Source organism: Meriones unguiculatus (assembly GCF_030254825.1).
Source record: "Meriones unguiculatus strain TT.TT164.6M chromosome 13 unlocalized genomic scaffold, Bangor_MerUng_6.1 Chr13_unordered_Scaffold_55, whole genome shotgun sequence".
In the NCBI taxonomy this organism is placed as follows: Eukaryota; Metazoa; Chordata; class Mammalia; order Rodentia; family Muridae; genus Meriones; species Meriones unguiculatus.
Genome location: NW_026843661.1, coordinates 520238 through 538044, shown reverse-complemented (window position 1 = coordinate 538044; position 17807 = coordinate 520238).

The window sequence follows — 17807 nt, the reverse complement described above, 5'->3', positions numbered from 1 at the left end:
AGGCTCTTTCTCATTTTTTAAATAGCAGAGTAAGAGTGTTAGTTTTATGTTGAGGTATTTGATCCACAAGGACTTTACTTTTGTGCAGGGTGATAAATATGGATCTATTTGTATCTTTCTATATGTGGACATCCAGTTAGACAAGCACAATTGGTTGAAGATGTTCTTTTTTCCACTGAATGGTTTTCTCTTCTTTTCAAAAATCAGGTGTTTTAGGTATGTGGGTTTATTTCTGGTTCTTTGATTCAATTCCACGGATCCACCAGTATGTTTCTATGCCAATACCACACCCTTTTTACTGTTTCTCTGTAGTACAGCTTGAGATCCAGGATGGAGATACCTCCAGAAGTTTTTTATTGCACTGGATTCTTTTAACTATTCTGTTTTTTTTTTTGTGTGTGTTTTTATGTGATGTTGACAATTGTTCATTTCAAAGTCTGTAAACAATTGTGTTGGTATTTTGATGGGAATTGCATTGGATCTCTACATTTCTTTTGGTAGGATGGCCATTTTGCTGTTATTCCTACTGATCCATTAGTGTGGAAGATCATTCCATCTTGTGATATCTTCTTCAATTTCTTTCTTCAAAGACTTGAAGTTTTTTTATACAGATTTCTCACTTGCTTGGTTAGAGTCACACCAGTGCACTTTATGTTATTTGTGGCTATTGCAAGGTTGTTGATTTTGTTCCTAATTTCTTTCTCAGCCCTCTTGTCTTTTATATACAAGAGGGTTTCAGATATTTTTAGTAACTTTTTATCCAGTCACTTTGCTGAAGGTGTTTATCAGCTGTAGTAGTTCTCTGGTAGAATTTTTAGGGTCACTCATGTATACTATGATATCATCTCTGAATAGTGATTCTTTGACTTCTTCCTTTATGCTTTGGATCCCCTTGATTTCTTTTAGTTGTTTTCCTGCTCTATCTAGAACTTCCAGTACTATGTTGAAGAGAAAGGAGAGAGTGAGCAATCTTGGCTCTGAGTTCAGTGGGATTGATTTAAATTGTTTTCTATTTAGTTTGATGTTTGCTATAGGCTTGTTGTATATTATCTTTACTGTGTTTAGGCATATGCCTTTTATCTCTGATATCTCCATGACTTTAAACATTAATTGAGCTTGGTTTTTATTAAATACTTTTCAGCAACTATTGAGATGATCATGTGGTTTTTCTTTTTCAGTTTGTTTATGTGGTACACTGATGGATTTCTGTATATTGTACCTCCCCTGCTTGCCTGGAATGAAGCCTACTTGGTCATGGTAGATGAGATCTTTGATGTTTTCTTGGCTTAATTTTGTGAGTATTTTATTCAGTATTTTTGTTTCAATATTCATAAGAGAGAATGGTCCGAAATTATCTTTCTTAGTGTATTTCTGCCTTTTAGTTAGCTTTTGTAAGGTTTAGGTATCAAGGTGAATGTGGCCTCATAGAATTAGTTTGGTAATGTTCCTTCTTTTTTTTGTTTTGTGAAATAGTTTGAAGAGTATTGGTGTTACCTCTTCTTGGACGGTCTGGTAGAAATCTGTGCTGAAACCATCAGGCTCTGGTCTTTGTTTGGCAGGGAGACTTTTGATGACTTCTTCTATTTCATTAGGGCATATAGGTGTATTAATTTAGTTACCTAATCCAGATTCAACTTTGATAAGTGGAATCTAGCAAGAAAATATTCCATTTCATTTAGATTTTCAAATTTTGCGGCATATACACTTTTAAGGTAAAACCTAATGATTCTTTGAATTTCCTCAATGTCTGTAATTATCCCCCCTTTTATTTTTTGATTTTGCTGATTTGTTTAGTGTCTCCCTGTGTTTTAGTTAGTCAGGCTAAAGGTTTGTCTGTCTTTGTCATTTTCTGGAAGAACCAGCTCTTGCTTTGTTTTTTTTTTCTTTTTCAATTGTTTTCTTTGTTTTTAATTTATTGATTTCTGCCCTAGGTTTGATTATTTCTAGCCATCTACTCCACTTGTGCATGTCTGCTTCCTTTTGACTAGGTCTTTCACGTGTGTTGTTATGTTGATTTGAGATGCCTCAGATTTCTTTATGAAGACACTTAGTTCTATGAACTTTCCTCTTAGAATTACTTTCATTATGCCTCATTAGTTTGAGTAAGTTGTGCCTTCATTTTTGTTAAATTTTAGAAAGTTTAATTAGTTTATTTCTTCCATAATCCAGCTGTCATTGATTAGAGTTCAGTTTCCATGCATATGCAGGCTATTTACCATTTTTGTTACTATTGAGGTCTAGCTTTAGACCATGTTGTCCTAATATGATACAAGGGATTATATTGGTATAATGTTCTTCTTTTTGGAATGTATACAATTTACCCTTGTTTATTCAAATGCTGATTTCTGTCCTCCACTGTCTGGTTTCAATCCAGATATTGCATTGTGATGCTTTTCTAAGCATCACCTGTCTCAAGTTTGCATAAACATGCCACCATTTGTTCTCTATATTGTCAATTAAAACAATGAGTCCTAATACTGAGCAATGGAGAGGATAGGGTGAGACATCCTGGTCCAGAGTGGGATGAAGAGATAGGAGGCAGGAGAAGAGAGGAGGAGAATCTGCAGGAGAGGTTGGCACCACATGCCGAAATGAACTGGAACTAAAATAACACTAAAAGCAAGTATGGTGGGTGAATCTGCATGGTAGAGAACTCTGTGGGCTTAGAGGTTTAAGATTGAGTAACTGTTGTCCAGCATTGTGCTCTAGGTTAATTAAATGAATCTTAGTCTCTGTGTGGTGATTTGGTTATACAGCTATTTAGGAATAACCACTGCTTAACTAAAAGATTTATCAATAGGAAATATTGATAATCTACAACAAATGACACCCAACTAATCTAAGTATCCACACCCTTTAAATCCTACTGTGATATAATTTGGTGGGGGAGAAGAATAAGCTCTCAGCGATACAACCCAAACTTTAAACCTAAAAACTCCCAGATAAATTACTGGCTCGTTAAAAGAGACTCTTAAACATGCCTCAGAGCAAAAGACAGCCTACTGTGGGCAAACCTGAGACTGAACAAAACTGGTTGCCACTACAGTCTAACAGGATGAGAGAAACATTAAAACAGAGTTCTTTGAGATTGGCTGTTAATCTCTTCTATGGTTTTAATACAGAAATAAAGGAAAGTTTAGAAATTATGACTATGGTTACATTCCTATCCCTCAATTTAACTTTAATAATTGAGTTAGCCTTTTGTGTCTTCTCAAAGGCAAAGGCTTTAGAAAAGATACTGGAACAACACAAAGAACAAGTAGAACAATATAAAGAAAAAAATGAAGGTTGGAAACAGGACATAAAACAAGAGATACAAAAACTTACAGAATATGATAAACAATAGGGAAAGAGGGCAGAGGTTTTAGAAAAGATACTGGAAACACAAAAAACAGCTAGAACAATATAAAGAAAAAAATAAAAGTTAGAAACAAAGCATAAAAACAAGACATTCAAGAGATTATTGAACAAAACGAATAACAGAGAGATAGGTGTGAAATATGGGTACAGACCTTAAAAAAGTGAGTTCAGAATACTAAGTAAAGAAAATACTCAGGCAGAGGCAAAAGATAATAATAAAGAAAGCCAAACAACGGTGGTTAGAAAACAAATGTTAGCTTATCCAGTCAGTGTACAACAGAGACCAGCAGATGATGATCTCCCACAGGATGACCATGAGGCTGAATGGCACCCTGTGGAAGTGCCAGACCAGAGAAAATTTAAGGAAAGTGTCACCAATTTTCGAATGCATTCATCATTTGTAAAACAAACGCTGACTTCCTGGTCAATCAGTAGAGTAATCCCAAAGGACTGGGAGGATATGGCAAAAGCAATAAAAGAACCTAAGCCATATTTATAATGGCTATCATGATGGAGAGAAGCGGCTAGAGAGATAGCATACAAAAATACAGCCAGGGTTGTTGGTGTTTCTAAGGAACAGTTGCTTGGTGATGGCCCATAGGCTGACACAGAGATACAAGCTGTATATAATGAAGAAACCTTAGCATTATGTCATGTAGCAGCCTTAAATACCTTGGACAAGGTTGAGGAATCAGGAAAACGGCTTGAGCCATTCTCTCAGGTCATAGAAGCTCTAAGTGAAATATTCATTAATGTTTTGCAAAGATTGACTTCAGCTGGGGATACAAGTATATCAGATCCACTAGCTAGAAAAGCTTTTGAAAATGCAAAGATTTTGAATGCAAAGAGGTAATACAGACATTAAAAGCAAGGTGTGCACAAATAGATGAATGGGTTATAAATACATTTGACAACAGACCTCAATCACCCAATTTGGCCTTGATAGAAGAAGCTACCCCTAAAGACATTGGGAAATGTCTTAATTTTGATGGGCAAATGGAGTTACCAGAGAAAAACAAAATCATTCAAAAGGGAGTCTATACTTTTTAGAATATGCAGATGTGGCAAGGGTTGACATTGGATTAGTGAATGTAGAGCACAGACAAATGGGTAATTCTTTATAAAAAAATGCCTGAGGGGGCCTTTCTCAGGCCCCAATACAGGACAGGGATACTCCTCCACAAGAAAGTTAAACCCCACTGCTCTGGGAATAAAAATTAAAAACTTCAACAGGAAGGCCAGAGCAGGTTTCATAGATAAGAAACAAAAAACAGGAAGGGAGCAACAACAAAAAACAAATATATTGGCAAAACTGTATAAATGATCAAAGGCCAAAGTTAAAGATAATTTTAAATAATATTGAAATTGAAGGCATGGTGGATACTGGGGCTGATGTCACAATTATCACTCCTAAATTCTGACCCCCAAATTAGCCAATTCAAGAGGTGGATATCGAATTCATGGAGTTGGAACTTTATCTAAAGTAAAACAACCTGTCAGATGGCTTAAATGTATAGGACCAGAAGGTCAAAGAGGAAAACTAAGGCCATATGTGACTGAGATAACCATAAACTTATGGGGAAGAGATCTGTTACAACAATGGGAGACCCAAATTAACAACCCCAATTTCAGAGGCTAAACAGGTAATACTCCTGATAAACAAGTTAAAATTATTTTAAAATGCCATCAAAAACGGTTACATGCTGTCCAGGCTGTCAATAAACAAAATACAACAGAGGCTGTCTTTTCAACTTCATGTTGGGAAGCCACTGCTAATAAAACCCCCACAACCTTACCAAGGTGGTTGGCTGACCAACCTATTTGAACAATGGTCTATGAGTAAAGACAAATTACTGGCACTAGAAGAGTTAGTCCTGGAACAGCTGGAGGCTCAACATATAGAGGAGTCCAACAGCCCTTGGAATTTTCCTGTATTTGCCATAAAAAAATCTGGCAAATGGAGGATGTTAACAGATCTCAGAGCCATTAACAAAATTAATCCGGAAATGGGGTCATTACAATTCAGAATCGCATTGCCTTCCATGTTACCTAAAGAATGGCCTATTATAGTGATTGATTTAAAGGATTGCTTTTTCACAATTTCTTTACATGTGCATGATAGGGAAAGGTTTGCTTTCTCAGGACCCAATTTGAATAGAAGCTGTCCAATAAACAAATATCATTCGAGGGTCTTACCACAGGGGATGTTGAACAGTCCTACTTTGTGCCAATATTTTGTATAACAGCTGTTGGACATAATTCATAAGCAGTTTCCTCAATCCATAACTTACCACTATATGGTAAATATATATACATATATATATCTTCTTATATATATCTTATATATCTATAAGGTATATGATATTAGCTAACTCAGATAGAAAAACATTAGAAAATATTTTTGATGACATAAATAGAACTTTGCCTTGTTGGGGTTTAGAGATTGCTCCCAAAAAAGTACAAAGAGGAGATTCTATTAATTACCTAGGATACAAAATGGGTCTACAGAAAATCGACCACAAAAAGTACAAATTAGAAGAACCCAATTAAAACTCTCAATAATTTTCAAAAAATGCTGAGAGATATTACCTGGCTATAGCCTACATTTGTTTTAGCTACTCAGGAGCTAAACAACTTATTTCAAACCTTACAGGATGAAAAGGACTTTAAAAGTCCAAGAACATTGTCAACTGAAGATGAAAGTGAATTGGCTCTGGCAGAAAGGAAATTACAAGATGCATATATAGACCATATTGATCCAAACAGGGCCTGTATTTTTGTTATCTTGTTTTCCACTCATTCTCCCACAGGAATTCTTATGCAGAAGGTGGACTGTGTCTTAGAATGGATATTTTTGGCACACAAACAAAATAAAAAATTAAAAACCTATATAGAAAAGTTCCTGAATTGATCCTAAAAGGAAAAATGAGACTTTATCTGTTGGCTGGAATAGATCCAGCTGAAATTGTGGTGCTCTTTACCAATGCTGAGATTGTATCGTTATGGGCAGAGAACGGATATTGGCAAAGAGCTTTTTGTGAGTTTTTGGGAGAAATCATCAACAGATACCCAAAAATCAAGTCACTTCAGTTTATAAAAAGAAACAATTGGATTCTCCCTCGTATAATAAAAGGAACTCCAATTTCTGGAGCTCCCACATTTTCTACAGATGCCAATAAACCAAAAAGGGCAGGTTGTAAGTCAGAAAATTTGAGTAAAGTGGTGGTGGGGTCCTTATGATTCAGTTCAAAAATCAGAATTATATGCAATTCTCTTGGTGTTATCAAATTTTCAAGAATCTCTTAATATAGTCACTGACTCTCAATATCCAGAAAGAGTTGTTCTATGTATAGAAACTTCAGATCTAATTCAGGATAATTTGGACTTAACTTCACTGTTTCTTCAATTACAAAGAGTAATCAGAAATAGAAATAATCCATTGTATATAACATAGATCAGATTTGATATGGGTCCACCAGGCCCTCTAGCACAAGGCAATGATGAAATTGTTCAACTATTGATAGGAAGTGTGTTAGAGGCCTCAGAATTTCATTAAAACACCATGTTAACAGCAAAGGTTTCAAAAGAGAGTTTTCTATCACTTGGCAACAGGCCAAAGAAATTGTGTGAAAGTGTCACACTTGTTCATTATATAACTAAACTCCACTAACTGCAGGAAGTAACCCTATTGGTAACTAAAGAAATGAAATTTGGCAAATCATGTGTATTATGTTATAGAGTTTGGTAAACTGAAATATGTGCACCATACTATAGACACATGTTCAGGGTTCCAATGAGCAAAAGCCATAAGTTCTGAGAAAGCTGATTCAGTTATGCATTTATTAGAAGTGATGGAAGTTATGGTTATTCCTACACTATTCAAGACTGATAATGCTACAGTATATGTCTCCAATAAAATGAAAAGTTTTTTGTTTTACATATTTTAAGATAAAATATGTAACAGGTATACCTCACAATTCTGCCAGTCAAGCAGTCATTGAAAAATTGAATCATACTTTAAGGGACATGCTTAACAAACAGAGAGGGGTATTAAGACCCCCCAGAGATAGATTACATAATGATTTATTGACCTTAAATTTCTTAAATGTTAATGAACAGAAATCAACAGCTGCAAGGAGATACTGGGTTATAGAAAAAACTGCTGAATTATTTCAGTCTATATATTTCAAAGATACCCTAACTTCACAATGGACAGTAGGGAATGTGTTACACTGGGGAAGAGGTTTTGCATATGTTCATACAGGAGAAGAGAAATTATAGGTTCCTTCAAAACTAATAAAAATGAGATATCACAGAGGAAGACCACCTGAAGACCTTGGCCACACACAAGAAGAGAGAAATCAAGAAGACCAAACAGAACAGGTAATATAATTTGATAATCCCTTCACATGGGAACAACTCGAAAACTGACTGAGACATAAAAAAAAAAAGTCTTTAACCAGAACTTCAGCAGTACATGGCCAATAAATCCTTGGCTATAATATCCTCAAAATTTATTATGCCATTCTTTTAATTGACATTGATGAAATTGGTTCACAGTTTAATTTTATTCTGAACATCTCATACATTTATAATTTTATTACTGTGTAATGCTTGTGAGAAATTATATGTTTTCAGAACAAAAACAGTGAATACTGGAGATGCTGGACCAAACCTGACAGAATCCTCCTTCCAGCATGCTGAGACATTGACACATCTGTTTCAGTATCTTGCATGTTCCAGAATACTGCTTGTTTCTGCCTCAACTGCTTCAATTGCTGTTTCTCATCATGGCCTGTTCCCAAGAGAGCTTTGAAGAAAGCTACAAATCTTAATTGGTCCCGCATTTTAGACTGTTCTAAACAGGACTTTTATTAACTCTTATTATTTTCTCAACATTCAAAGACTGAACCACAAATATTGCTTATTTAATTAACTTCCAAATGAAAAGAATAACAGGTCATAGTAATGCCTAAAAATAATTTAATGACGCAGAGTACAACAGCAGACAAATTACATATTTATCTTGATAATAACTGAAGCTAACATTATATAACTGTCCTTCAAAACCGTTATGTAATTCATTCAGGAATCACTTAAACAACAGTAATTTTCATATGAGGAGTTATAGAAAAAATATTCATCACCATGCAAAATCAAAATGCTACATAACTTTTTGGGTATATTGATGGACTAGGAATTAATTTTTTTGATGCAGTTATATTCTAAAATATCGTAATTGAATTACAAGTATTTTAATTTTTTGCAGCATTTATATATAGTTTATTTTTACCTCAAATTAATCCCTTCTTTGTCTTAATTCCATCAACACACATTAAAGTGTGTTCATTTTTCATTTTCATAGGTTACAGAGATTCTATTTTATATGGGGATGACATCATGAAAATTAACTGTTCTATGCACGACACTGCTAATACCAAAACATCATTCAAATAATAAGTAGACCTATCAGAATCACACTAGAATTCTCAGCAGAGATTATGAAAGCCAGAAGGGCTTGGATGGATATCATGCAGACACTAAGAGACCACCGATGCCAACCCAGACTACTATACCCAGTATATATGCAGCCATCCAGCCCTACAGAAGATACTAGAAGGAAAACCCCAACCCATTAATATTAAATACACTCCAGAAAACACATTGTGGCCCACACCATGAGGGGAAGTCCATGCCTGACACTGCCTGGATGACCATGAACCAGAGTCAAGATAACCTAGAGACACACGATATCTGTAAACATGACAGGCAAAAAAATGTCAATGAAAGATACTCCGCTATAATCATATATGAGTGCCTAGCCCAGTTGTCATCAGAGAGACATCACCCGGCATCTGATGGGAGCAGATGCAGAGAACCACAGCCAAACACAATTATGTATCTAGGGGAACGCCACAAATGATGGAATATGTATTGTAGGAATCAGAGATATCAAGGACAGAACAAGAACATGGCTCACTAAGTCAACTGGGCTCATAGGGGATCACAGAGACTGAAAGAAAAAGGCAAACATTCTATGAGTCTTGTGAGCTAGGTTGTCTGCATACATCTTAGATGTTGCTGAGGGACTTCCAACAGTGAGTGTGTGTGTGTGTCCGTGGGTGACTCTGACTCTTTTTCCTGCTCTAGCTACACTTTCCTCATGTATTGCTTTGACCAACTCTGATGTGAGGGATTGTTCCTAGTCTTATTGTAACTTGTTATGCCATCAGAATTTTTTTCATTGAAAATAAAGAAGCAGTGGATCTGAAGGAGAGGTGAGTTGGGCAGAGTAGAGGTGGATAGATTGTGGGTAGGAGGAATGGAGGAACAGGAAACTGCAGTTGGGATGTAGTGCATGAAGCAAGAACAAAAAATAAAATGCTAAAACAAAATAAACTATCAGCAGCTAGGGCTGTTGGTGAGTACCTGCAGTGCTAGCACTCAGGAAGTTAAAGGTAGGTGGGTCTCTGTGAGCACAGAGAGCACAGGCTGTTCTACAAACAGAGTCCAGGACAGCCAAAATTATTCAGAAAAATCCTGTCTTCAAACAAACAAAAAACTGTCAGCATTTTGTGTTTCATCTTTAGGAACTTTGTTTTATGTCCTACTTTTTTAATTTTTTATTTTTTAATATGAGATACAGTTTCTTAACTTTGTATCCTAGCTGTAGCCCAGTCCCTCATTTCGTCCCTTTCCCACCCACCCTCTCATCTCCTCCCTACCCCTTTCCAAGTCCACTGATAGGGAAGGGCCTCCTCCTGTTCCAACTGACCATAGCTTATCAGGTATCATCAGGACTGGCTGTAATGTCCTCCTCTGTGGCCTAGCAAGTCTCATCCTCCCTTGGGAGGGGGGAGGTCAAAGAGCCAGCCATTGAGTTCATGTCCAAAATAGTCCCTGTTACACTTAGTATGGTACCCACTTAGATACAGAGCTGACATGGATATATTTGAGCAGGGGTGCTAGGTTACATGCATACATGGTCCTTGGGTAGAGATACAGTCTCATAGAAGACCCCTATGCCCTGATATATTTGGTTCTTGTGGAGTTCCTTTCCTTTCCAGGTCACACAAACAACCCCTTCTTTCATATGATTCTCTGTGCTCTGCCCAAGGTTTGGTTATGAGTCTCAGCATCTGCTTTGATACACTGCTAGGTAGAGTCTTTCACAGGGCCTCTGTGGTAGGCTTCTGTCCTGTTTCTTGTTTTCTCCTATGTCCATCCCATTTGTTTTTTTAAGTGAGGATTGATCATCTTAACCCAGGTCCTCTTTCTTGTTTGTCATCTTTAGGTGTACAGATTTTAGTATGTTTTTCCTATGTTATAGGTCTAGCATCCACTTAAAAGTGAGTGTATACCATATTAACATAATTGTTGCCATATTAACTTTAAGTCACTTTCTGAGTAGTTTAGTCATTCTTCTCTGGGCAGTTCAGCAGTTAGTACCACCAGGACAGAGTTTCCTCTAGCAGCTGTTTTAGCCTCTTGATCAGCCATGTTATTCCCCTTTGCTGCCCTGGAAGTTCCCTTCTGATGTCCAGGGAAATGAATAAAGCTTCGCTTGGCAGGCAGCAACAAGGCATTGAGCAAATCCAGAATCTCGTTTTTATTTTTTATCTCTTTACCAGCTGTATGTCTTTCTGCTTCTGGGATACCTTACTCAGGATGATCTTTTCTAGATTTTTTCTTGTTTCTTTATGTTTATATCTCATGATTTCTTTGAATGGACTAGATAACAACCTGTCTGTTGCACAGCTGGTAAATAGGTTTCCCATTTTATAAGCTGCTTCACCACCTAAAGAATGGATAGCAAAAGCATTTTAGTCTCCTGTTGTTAGACCTGGAGTCTCACTGCTCAGGAGCTCAGGATTGTTCACTTCCCAGGAACACTCAGAGACCACAACTCAATGCAAAATCAAGAGTTTTATTCCAATTGTGATAGGGTTGCCCCTCCAAAGACAGGAGATGACCCTGAACATGCAAAGCACAGGGTTTTTATACCTGAAATTCAAACCACTTTTGCTGTATCCATTGATTGGTCAGCAAGAATAGTATGATAGTGTACAGCTGATTGTAGATAGTGTACAGCTGGTTGTAGATCGTGTACAGCTGGTTGTAGATAGTTTTTCTCAGAACAGTTGACCCTTCCCTTCAAGAGTTATCTACACATGACTTTTCAATTCAAATAATCACAGTTGTTTTTCTCATGCTGAGGTTGTCCCTCACCCCCCCTTTTTTCCTCAATTGTAACCCTAAAATTGTGGATCAACGTCAGGGAGAGGTTGATACTGTCTCTGGAGCATCAGGAACTGAACTGCACTTATAAGTTCCCTGACAAAGGCGAGTTCTGGTCGGAGAGTTTATTGTCCTTGCTGAGTTTCAGTTTTAGCAGGTTGTTGGAGGCTTGGACTTTCCAGGTGTTGCAGGTTGATGAAGAGCAGGCTTTACATGTCACAGGTGGACCTGAGCTGTGATGCCCTCTACTTTGACATCAGTTGGGGTGTTGAGCAGGAGGTAATAAGGACCCTTCCACCCAGGTTCCAGATTTTGGCTGCAGTGTCATGACACATATACCAGATCTCCAACCTGGGATTGATGGGGCACCTCCAAGGACTCAGGTGCATATGCACTGCCATCCTTGCTTCAAATCTCTTTCTGAATAATTTGCAGTCCTTTTAGCATGGACAATAAGTCAGAGTAACCACTACTGATGTCAAGGGGGTCCCCAAGAAGAGTCAGGGGAGCAGGAAACCCATATCATAGTTTGAATGGAGTCAGGCCTTGTACAGAGGGAGTATTTCTGACTCTAAAGAGGGCAAAGGGAAGGAGCACCACCCAGTCACTGCCAGTCATCACTGTCAATTTGGTGAGATTCTCTTTTAACAGTCTATTCATTCTCTCTACCTGTCCTGAACTTTGGGGTCAATAAGCACAATGTAACTTAGAGTCAAGCCCCAGAAACCTGGCCACCTCCTGGCTTACCTGAGCAACGAAGGCTGGCCCATTGTCTGACACAATTACTTTTGGAATACCTTACTGTGGAAAAAATGTCTTCCAGAATCTTTTTGGCCATGACCAGGGTTGTTTCTTTCTTTGTGGAAAAAGCTTCTTCCCATCTTGAGAAAGTGTCCACAAAAACCAGGAGATATTTATTGTCGTTCCTGGCTGGTTTAATTTCACTGAAATCCACTTCCCAATGCATTCTGGGTCTAGTTCCTCTCAGCTGCTTCCCTGGGCTCTGGAAATTCTTACCTATGTTTACCCTCTGGCAAGGTTCACATGCCCTAGTCACTCTCTCATTCAGGATGGTGAGTTTTAGTATTTGGTACTGGGATTTGTGGGCAACTTCAGCCAATTTCTTTGCCCTCAAGTGAGTCCATTTATACATCTGAGTTATTAATCTCTCAGTGTCTTCCTGGGGTAGAATAATCTTACCTTTGGAGTTAATCCATGCCCCCAAGTCAGTGTCAAATATCTCCTGTTGTTGCCATATTAACTTTAAGTCACTTTCTGAGTAGTTTAGTCATTCTTCTCTGGGCAGTTCAGCAGTTAGTACCACCAGGACAGAGTTTCCTCTAGCAGCTGTTTTAGCCTCTTGATCAGCCATGTTATTCCCCTTTGCTGCCCTGGAAGTTCCCTTCTGATGTCCAGGGAAATGAATAAAGCTTCGCTTGGCAGGCAGCAACAAGGCATTGAGCAAATCCAGAATCTCGTTTTTATTTTTTATCTCTTTACCAGCTGATGTTAGCAGGCCTCTCTGATGATAGATGGTCCCTTGCACATGGGCTGTTGCGAAGGTGTACTGACTATCAGAGTAGATGTTTCTTTTTACCCTTTCCCAGAGTTAATGCCTGTGTTAAAGCAACCAATTCAGCTCGCTGAGCAGAAGTGCCCTTCAGGAACGCCTGGACCCATATTAACTTATGTCCATCTATTACTGCTGCCATTGCCTTTCTTTTCCCATTCTCCCAAAACTGCTCCCATCCATATAGTATGTCATCTCACAGTAGGGCAGAGGCTGATCTTTCATGTCCTTTCGCCATCCCTGTTCCTCTGCTAGAACCTGGATTTGTGGATCTGGCAATAAGGTGGCAGGGTTTAGCCCTGTAGCCGGGGCAAAGGTGACTCTATCATCATTCAAAAGCAAGGCTTGGTAATGTGTCATGCGGGCATTCATGAGCCAGCAATCAGGTGGCTGCCTTATGACACTCTCAAGGGCATGAGGAGCACAGATGGTGAGGTCCTGTCCCAGAGTCAGTTTGTCTGCATGTTATACTAGTGCCGCCACTGCTTCTATTATTTCCAGGCAGGTTGGCCATCTTGCCACTAGTGAATCAAGTGTTTTGGATAGATAGGCTACCGGTCTCTTCCAGGGTCCAATTTTCTGTGTTAGCACCCCATTGACCATTCCCTGATTCTCAGCCACATAGAGATGGAAGGGTTTGGTTACATCAGGGAGTCCCAATGCAGGAGCCAATATTAAGGCTTGTTTGATATTATCAAATGCAGCTTGTTCATCCTTTCCCCAGATGAAAGAGTCATTGCCCTTTGTAAGGGCATGCAGAAGGGCTACCATCTTGGCAAATCCCGGAATCCACAGCCAGCAAAACCCTGCTGTACCGAAAATTTCCCTCAGTTGTTCAGTAGTCCCTGGAGGGGGAATGTGAAATACAGTCTCTTTTCTAGCCTCCGAAGGCCATCTCTTTCCCGCTTTTAATATATATCCCAGGTAACTGACCTGCAGGATGGGAGTTTTTCGCTGTAGCTGAGCTCACCCATCTCTTGCAACAGCTGGTCGGTGGCGTCAAAACAACTTTCTTTACAATCTGCTGCTAATAGTATATCATCCACATATTAGAGATGAGTTACCTGGGGATTGGTAGCCTGGAGGTGCGCCAGGTTTAAGTGTAGGGCTTCATCTTCCTTTTGGGACAATCCTGGATCCAATGTCCTTTCTCCTTGCAATAGGCACACTGATCCTTAGACAGAGGGCCCCTCCGATTTCCAGGAACTCTCTCCCTATCATTATGACTGCAATGTGGTGGCCAGGATCTTAGTCAACTTTCTGTCTTGCCTCTTATCCTTTCTCTTTCTCTCACTTCCTGCTCATTTTGCTTTCTTTCCTCTTTCTCTTCTTTCATCTCCCGGCTGTAAAAAACCTTTTCTGCTACCTGCACTAAATCCTTTAATGACTTTTCCTGTAAACCCTCTATTTTCTGGAGTTTTCTACAAATATCTCTGGCTGACTGGTCTATAAAGATTATAGTCACCATTGCCTTATACTCATCTGAGGTAGGGTCATAAGGTGTAAACCAGCTATATGCCTCCATCAGCCATTGAAGAAAGGCTGTGGGAGATTCATCTGGCTCCTGAACCATCTCTCTTACCTTCATCAAATTGGTGGGCTTTTGAGCGGCCCCATGGACACATGATATTAGAGTCTGGCGGTAGACCTGCAGGCATTCCCTACATCTGGATACGTTGTAATCCCAGTTGGGGTGGGTGAGGGGAAAGCCATCATCAATCTCATTAGGGAGGATGGAAGGCCTCCTGTCCATTCCTGGCACAGTCTTTCTTGTCTAAAGGAGGACCCGTCTCCTTCCTCACTAGTCAAAAGGGCCTGCAAGAGTAGCTGGCAATCATCCCAAATGGGCTGGTGTGAGAATAGGACATATTCAAAGAAATATGTGCCTTGTATCTCACCTCCAAGACATGATAGTCACAGCCTGTCCTATAATAAAGTCATCCATCAAGAAAGTAAAAGAAGCAACAATGATAGAGACAAAAAGAACAAGACAGGCAATTTGACAAGGACACCCTTTTGGGTGGTACCACAGAATTCTGATTGAGAGGCTGCCTCATGGCAGCTGTCTCTGAAGAGAAACAGATGGAAGGAAGACCATGCAGGACCTAGCCTCCCCAAATGGAATCCGGAATGTCCTCCAGTTCCCAGTCAATCGATATTCTGACAAATATGTCTATCGCAGTGACTGAGCAGACGACCAAAAAGGTCCAGATAGGTGACTAAAGAGAAACAGTGCTATACCAGAAATCAGACTAACCTGTTCCGAGCTCGACCTCTGAGCCCAGTCTGTTGAGGGTTAAGGAAGGGCACGCTGTTTTCCTGGCAACGCACCAAAATGTAATACCTGGAGTCTCACTGCTCAGGAGCTCAGGATTGCGCCCTTCACAGGAACACTCACAGACCACATCTCAATGCAATAGCAAAAGGTTTTATTGCTGTCGAGATAGGTCGCACCTCCAAAGACAGGACATGACCCTGAACATGCAAAGCACAGGGTTTTTATGCCTGAAAATCAGATCACTTTTGCTCTATACTTTACACTTTTGCTCTATACTTCTCAGAACAGTTCACCCTGCCCTTCAAGAGCTATCAGCACCTGGTTTCAATTCAAATAATCACAGTTGTTTTTTTTTTTTCATTCCCAGGTGGTCCCTCATTTGTTCTGATGATGAAGTCACTGAATAATGTCATGTTGCAGTGTTAAGGGTGCAGGGATCTGTTTAGGAGCCTGTGCAAAACAACTGCCTCATTCAGTAAGGTAATTCAAGGCCCTGGAGAAGACTGTTCACCAACTTCATACAGAGATTGGGTTCAGCTCTAAAGAGGGCAGTAACAGACTGACACCAGATAAACACTGATGCAATTATTGGCACATGATACTGCAAATACCACATGTAGGAGAGCATTTAGAGCATGAAAAGGAGGAGCGGCCCCAAGAGATGAATGATTAAGAGAGACAACTGCTATTGGCTCTCAGGAACATCATGCCGACCTCACAGGACAAGCTACAGCTAGAGTTCCCAGTTCTCAAAACACCTGGTGTGCTATTTTGGGTGAATCCGGGCATTTACCAAAAAAAACTGTGAGGTTAAAATCTCTAGAACCCAAAATAGGAGGTGTGTTAACACAGAGGCAAGTGGTCCCTTTACTCACAGAAGGGAACAAGCAGATTCTGGCTCCAAGGGAATGCAAAGGTTCCCGGGGTTTCATGGCAGCTGTGGCAAAGGAAAGCACTGTACTAGGGATCACTGCCCAAGAGGGACATACAGGCTAACCTCTTGCCATCAGGAAACCAACAGAGGGGCCTGTCAGGCTTAGGCCCCTCATGCAACAATACGAGCTGTCTCCCATCACGCAGCCATGAGGTACTAGGCAGGTAGGAAAATATCAACTGAGGATTTTAGACTTGATACACACCACTGCATGCAGCAGCACAGCTTTGCATCTGGTTGCAGATAAACCTCTAACCCTATCCACAAGGCTTCTATGTTACAAAGGAAATACAGCTGTTTATGGACCTGTGTATTCAGGGATGGTAAAGCGGATCTCTGGAAGAAGCAGAATAACTTCTACAGTATCTATTGTACACCCAGGTACTGTTGATGGGGACTGCAAGGAAAAAGTTAAAATTATGGCACATGTAAAACATGAGATGCAAAAATAAGGCAGGGCTAGAATTTCTCAGCTGATACTGTTCTCCTCCATCTAGGGCAAAGCCACACCCTGAAGAACGACAGGCACATTTGGCAGTACCGGAAATTGTGTGTTCTGGAAAACAGTGCCTAATGATCAAAGATCAAAATTAATGGCAGCAACAAATGTTGTTCCTTGAAATGAAGGAAAAGACTTCAGTATCCTCTCCCAAAAGTCTTGGGATCCACAATGTGTGCTTCTGAAGGTTCATACAGTTTCTAGGAATCTGTAAAATTTCTCCAGTAGGACAAAGTGTATGGTGGATTAAATAGGTGGAACCAGAGGAACTGCCACACCCACGCCAGTGTCGCCATAGTAGCATAAGCTACAGGGTGGGGGATATGATTTCCTCGGAAATAATGCCCCCTGGAAGGTCCCTGGCAATCTGAGTACCAAAGCTGGGGCAGACATTAAGGCTTGTTTGATATTATCAAATGCAGCTTGTTCATCCTTTCCCCAGATGCAAGAATCAATGCCCTTTGTAAGGGGATACAGAGGGGCTGCCATCTTGGCAAATACTTCTTTACTTAAAATTTCCCTCAGTTGTTCAGTAGTCCATGAAGGGGGAATATAAAATACAGTCTCTTTTCTAGCCTCCGATAGCCACCTCTTAACTGACCTGTTTCCTGCAGAGATGAGCATTTTTCGCCGACAGTCTATAGCCAAGGTCACCCAGCTCTTGCAACAGCTGATCTGTGGCTTCAAGTAAGGTTTCTTTATAATCTGCAGCTAATAGTATATAATCCACATATCAGAAAAGAGTTACCTGGGGATTGGTGGCCCAGAAGTGTGCCAGGTCCCGGTGTAGGGCTTCAATTTTCTTTTGGGACAATTCTTGATCCAGTGTCCTTTCTCCTTGCAATAGGCATACTATTCCTTAGACAGAGGGCCCCTCTGATTTCCAGGAACTCTCTCCCTATCATTATGACTGCACTACAGTGGCCAG